A 6,568-nucleotide genomic window follows, 5' to 3' on the forward strand; every position below is an offset into this window, starting at 1 on the left:
ACATCAGCTCGTGATAGAAAAACAACGACTTACACAACCAGTTCTATCACTGAGGTCAAAATCGGAGAAGGTGTCGACCAGGATTGGACACAGCAGCTCGATATTGATAAGTTTCAGGTTTTTTTCCATTTTGTTTGCTCGAGATTGAAGCTGGATTTGTGATGCATTACTTCTTGTGCATGCTTGTTTTAGTTATTGGGATATCAGTGAATTCAATGGAAATATGAGTTTAATTTGCATGAATATAACTTACTATTGCTAATTAAAAATTAAACAAAACTCCACTATGCAACTCTGATTTGCATTAATTTATGTTGTTTACGGGCAATTCTGCAGTTCAAACATCAGTTCTGTTTAAGGGCTTTTTTTTAAACCAGATTTTCAAAGCTAATTGTGTTGTTAGTGTTGATGTGGAAAATGGAACACATGTTAATTCTGAAGTTTGAACTTAGAGTTACTGAATATTAAATTAAGTCTATATCCTAGTCTTAGAGTTGTTTTCGGTGTTTCAATTTTAGCCCAAAAGCTGTGAATCTTATCCTAGATAGAAGTTATTGAGTTGCTTTCAAACCCAATGTTATAAACAATATACACGGCTGTGAATCTTATCCAAGAAATGCCACTTGCGCGTGTATATCTGTTTTTTCATTAGGTGATAGTTTATTTTCAAATTCACTTTAAAAGTCCACATTTTATGGTCTCAAATCTGTTGATATTTCATCTCTTATATTATTTGTATCACTGGTTTCATGCTGTCCCTGATTTTTTGTGATTGAATTCACTATTATTTGCCACCTCAGCTACTTTCTAATCCATTTTAACTCTACATGAGCATCCGCCAGCAATGATCAGTTCAAATAATGTAAAAGAAGTAGATCTATGCTATTACATATAAATGCGATTTCTAATACTGTCCTTATGCTGTAGCTGATTGGGTTGATACCCAGTGCGCATGCAGAGGATGGAGTCAACATGTGTTTATTGGAGCTCAGACATATACAGAAGAACCTCTTGCAAACTCTAATGCGGGGTCTCTTGATCTTCGCCCTAGAATTAGAGATGAATATATCCCGTCAAAGAAATAAGCTAATTGATAGAAGAAGACCATTGCAGTTCTTATGGATGAGGACCATATTAAGAAATTGAAGGGATCTCAATGGGTAGGCTGGAGTTGCCTGGGAAACTGTCAAAAGAATGTTGAGGATGTACTTGCCAAAATGTACTTGCTATTGGAGATTTGTTTTATGCTGAAGTGGATAAAGAATGGATTATGCAGCTCAGTGGTCCTCTTGTTCACAAGTAAACTTATAATGCTCACTGCACAACGATTATTCATACTTTCTTGGGCAAGACCTTCATTGCTCTCCGTTTTCGACGCCATGGCTTCTTGAAGTTCTGGTAACTTGTCATTTCCTTTGCTTTTGCATCTATGTGTTCATGCTTATTCCACTAGTTTTTCATTCAATTGTATTTGCTTCTCTGCGTGTAAGATGCCTAGAAACTACAGGGCAAGGAAAGGATGAGAAGAATGGCATAAGATATTCATATTTGTGTATAGTGGAAGCTGCTTAGGTAACAATTAACATTATTTGGTAGGCAGAAGTCATTCCTTAGCAGCTGTTTTTTTCTTTGCTACACAATTTTTGTAATTTTTTCCATAGAAATAACAAACAGGTGAGAAGAATTAAGAAGACGAATAGGAGCGAGGACTTTATTGATAACATGTGCTCCAGGAAGAACAGTTCTTCCCTGTCTACTGGATTGGTATGCTTGGTGCACTTGTGGGTGGGTGGGTGGATTCTACCTTTCAACATCAGTTGCCGGGCCATCCTTTAATGTTCTTTGTGCATGTATCATGTCTTCTTAATATCATTCAAATTAGTTACATTTTCTTAAATGATCATTCTTTTGAAAGAAAAGGATATGGATAGTACTTTGATGAATTTTGTTGAAGTATCTATCTTGTGACCAAGAGGTCACGGGTTCGAGTCTTAGGAGCGGCCTCTTGCCAAATAAATTAGCAGGGGAAGGCTTGCACCCAGTACACCCTTATGGTGGGACCCCTCCCTGGACCCTCGCTCAGCGGAGACGCGTAGTGCGAATGGGCCGCCCTTTTTTTCTGTCTTGTCCATTATGATCAGCAAGTTGCTGTCTCATCATTTTGGCTGTTGATTAGGAAAGTGAATTTGGCACGACTGATGAATTTTCTCGCATTTTTACTCATTAGAATGTAATCCAGTCTCAGTTGCTTGCATGCCAAAAGGTAGAAATTTCTGATACTTTCTTCTTATGGCACAGGTTAGTACCTATGAGTCTGTTCGTGTTGTAGATGCTCTATTTTGTTCCAAGTATTTTTTTACTGCATTTGTGGGCTCCCATCAAGAGTATTGCAAATCCGTCATTGAGTGCCCTATTCTGAAAGCTGACATGTTTGGGAATAGTTCACCGGGGACAACATCTGCCAGCAATGATCGTGTTCACAGAGTTGCTATTATTAAAGGTTGTACCTCAAACTTAACCCATTGCATTTCTGAGGTTTGATGTATGTTATGAAGAAGATTAGATGCGGCGATGCCAAAACCAGGAAGGCGATTCTTTGGTTACACACAGTGGATATGTGAGATTTTGTTGCAGGTTTTGTGGATCATTAATCATGTCAGTGTCTTGTTTAAAAGATTGATTAATGTAAGCAAAAACTACTTTTGTTGGTGTTAATGCATGATAAGTTTTTCTTTTTGTTTTATGACATATTATACATTTGTGTTTTTCAAATTTAAAAATCTACTTAATTAGTGCTTGTGCAGCTCTAACTGTTTTGGTCATTCACTCCACTGATATTATGAATGTGAGTTGTGCTTCTAATTTTCATAATGATACTACTATTCAATCATTCAACCTAATTGTTAAAGTGGTCGAGGACGATGGTCTTAGTCCTGAAGTTGAACAAGTTCTTCAGAAACTGGAGAGAATTAACCTGATGTTGCTAGCTATTTTTTTGGCGAGGCTATTTTGGCTCGTTTTTTTGGCTCTCCATTTGAATTGTTTATTATAATTTCTCTCTCTTGCTCTCTTTTTTTGTCCGTTCAACGATTTGAAGCAGCTCAACCACTTCTATAGCTGAGGTCCAAATCGGAGAAGTTGTCGACCAGGATTGGACACAGCAGCTCGATATTGATAAGTTTCAGGTTTTTTCTTCCATTTGGTTTGCTCGAGATTGAAGCTGGATTTGGTTGGTGCATATCATTTACTTTTTGTGCATGAATATAACTTACTATGCTGATTAAAAATGAAAGAAAACTCCACTAAGCTAATTGTGTTGTTTATAGTGTTATGTGGAAAATGGAACACATGTTAATTCTGAAGTTTGAACTTGGAGTTACTGAATACTAAATTTAGTCTATATCCTACTTTTAGAGTTGTTTTAGGTGTTTCAATTTTAGCCCAAAAGTTTTGAATCTTATCCTAGATAGAGGTTATTGAGTTGCTTCCAAACCCAATGTTATAAGAGGAAGAGTCTTAGCATATAGTATTAGTGAGATTGAAGGGTTTATTCATAGTTCCAGGATAAGTTAAATGGACTAATGGAGGATGCTATGAACCAAGTTCTTAGAGTGTTGCATGAATAGATTGGCAGTTTAAACAAAGGTTTTGCATGGATTGGCAAGTGGCATCTCTAGGGCCAAATGGGCACGTGGATTGGGATGGAATTTCAGATCTTCCAGCTCCTCGAGAAAAATGTCTTTGGAGAATAACAAAATAGTTGTTTGATTTTGATCCACATGTTCTGGAATTTGGTTTGCTCGAGATTGAAGCTGAATTTGCTTCGATTTGCTTGATTTGCATTTACTTCTTATGCATGCTTAATATCAGTGAAATCCATGGAAATATGAGTTTAATTTGTATAGATGTTACTTACTATTGCTGATTAAAATTTTAAAAAAAAAACTTGTGTTGTTTAAGGGCAATTTTGCAGTTTAAAACACTAGTATTAGTCCTGTTTAAGGGCTAATTTCCTTTAGCACTGGTTACAACTTTTCTGAAAACCATATTCCCAAAGCTATTTGTGTTGTTTATAGTGTTGAAAATGTGGAAAATGGAGCACATTAAGTTTGAACTTTACTGAATATTAAATTAAGTCTAAATCCTACTTCTAGAGTTGTTTAGGTGTTTACATTTTTTTAGATTTTGTGATTCCGTGCACAATAGATATGGATTTTACCATATTTCCGATCAGGAACTCAGGAACATTGTCATGAAACCACAATCTTCTACGCTTGTTATTGTATCTTATTGTTTTCTATATTTATCAAGTTCTTCTCAACAAGAAGTTGTAAGTTGTAATATAATACATGCATCTAGGATGGCAGACCTTTAGCGTAATTCACTACAATTTGTGAAAGCTTTAGATAATTCCTTAATCTTATGTACTCTTTGCACATCATGAAAAACAAGCAAATGTTCATCTCTAGTTGTAATGATGATTCTACTTCCTAAATCAAACCAATTCACTGCTGCTAATTTTTTCACTTGCTCCACATTATCCACATCATCAACTACATAAGTTATTTAAAAGATATTCTTTCGCAATCTTACCAATCAGTTTAAACTTTTAACTTAAATGGTTTTTTAATATGCTATTGGAGCTTTGTATGTAATGTTGAGTCATCTATGAATATTTGCTTCACGTTACAAATCGTAGTAAAAGCTATTCTTGCTTTATCTATCAAGTTAAGATTTTAGTTTAAATGGTTTTTTTGACATCGTATCAGATGTAATATTGAGTCATCTACACATATTTCCTTCACGTTTGAGATGGTTCTAGGCATGAAGGAGGTGTGCTAGATACAACATTGTTTTATTAGTGAGCTATATAACTCCTTGTATATGTGAGATATACAAGGAGTGAGTTGCATTTATTTACTAATAAATATGGATTATCAGCATTCTTGAGTACTTAGTACCTATGAGTCTGTTGGTGTTGTAGATGCTCTATTTGGTTCCAAGTACTTTTTGACTGCATCCGCCAGCAATGATCATGTTCACAGAGTTACTATTCTTCAAGGTTGTACCTCAAACTGAACCCATTGCATTTCTGAGGTTTGATGTCTGTTTTAAAGAAGATTAGCTGCAGCGATGCCAAAAGGCCATTCTTTGGTTACAGATTCTTGTGATCATTAATGTTAGTCAGTTGAAAAGATTGACTAATGTAAGCAAAAACTACTTTTGTTGGTGGTGTTAATGCATGATAAATTTGTGTTTAATGATTGTTTAAATTTGTGTTTAATAATTGTATGTCGAAGTTACTTCTATGCCAATTCTGCTTATGATCCTTTGTGCATCTAATTCACTATTGAAATAATGTTCATGTTAACATTCAGATAGAGTTTGTTTGGTTTAAATGATTTGATTGGTTTACCATGGTTGGACTATCACATTGGACCAGTTTTCAAAACTAAGGTTGTCTCGACCGTTTAAAGCCCGCCTAGAGGATGAAAAACGTTTTTTTGTTCTGATCATCGTCTAGAGGATACAAAATGCTACCGATCTCTATTTGAAAAAAATCAGAATAAATTTTTGATTTCGAGTGTTTAGGTGGTTCACCGTTTCGTTTAACACATGTAAAATCATATAGATTAATGACTACACTTTTTATTAATTAATTTTTTAATTGGCAGTCAAAATTAAGTCGTGATAAAAATGTACAGTATTTATTAAAAAACCCAAAGGTTCTTATTTGAGCTAAGTTGTAATAGACACGTCGATCCTTGCTGATTTGGATGCATAATAAAAGGTTAAAAATGCCCAACTTTTATATATCTATATAGATTAGGGATGGCAACGGATAGGACATCCGTGAGTAGTGTCAATTTCAAACTATTACCTATTTATTTTTAATTACCTATGTACCCGTCTCATTACCTGAACGGGCTACTTTTTGCATTCTATACCCGTCCCATTTAATTCATGGGACCCACAGATACTCTTATTCGTTAAGAATCAATAAATAAAACAAAAATATTAAAAATTTAACAAAGTATAAATTTTAAAAAATCATTCATCTACAAATTAAACAAATTGGACCTTAATCAGTTTAGTAATATCACCAAATGGTTGAAGAATAAAATGTTATGGTTAAAATCTCACATCTTAACATTTAAAAAACAATAATATTTTTTTAATATTTAAAGGAGTTATAACGGGTCTTACAATCTGTTATCGAAGCCTAAATTTGTAACTTTTTTTAAATGTTAAACCTATATTTATGCTATTTTGTAAGTGGAACCTAAATTGATACTTCCCCAAAAATCATAGACTTATGTTGGTACATTATCCCTACATATAATGTATTTAACTAATAATGTAGAATCCTTGCCTTTCCATTCATTGATAATGTGATATATATACACAAGATATATGTGTGAACATGATAATTACAAATCAATTATATTCCTAAATTACAGCAGAAATATCCATATCTAATACACCCCCGTAGTCGAAACGGGAGGTGGTCGAACATTGAGACTAGAGCGGAAGTCGTCGAAAAGAATTTGTGGTAGACCTTTGGTGA

The 6,568-nt window shown here is 34.5% G+C and overlaps 1 long non-coding RNA gene across 1 annotated transcript; it reads left to right on the forward strand.

Annotated features, from left to right (window-relative positions):
* Positions 1-1,419: 1,419 nt before the first annotated feature.
* Positions 1,420-2,748, forward strand: LOC136224170 (uncharacterized). Its single transcript, XR_010686312.1, has 2 exons — positions 1,420-1,789; positions 2,299-2,748. It is a non-coding gene; the product is annotated as an uncharacterized lncRNA (long non-coding RNA).
* Positions 2,749-6,568: the final 3,820 nt, after the last annotated feature.

Source organism: Euphorbia lathyris, chromosome 3, assembly GCF_963576675.1.
Source record: "Euphorbia lathyris chromosome 3, ddEupLath1.1, whole genome shotgun sequence".
Classification (NCBI taxonomy): Eukaryota; Viridiplantae; Streptophyta; class Magnoliopsida; order Malpighiales; family Euphorbiaceae; genus Euphorbia; species Euphorbia lathyris.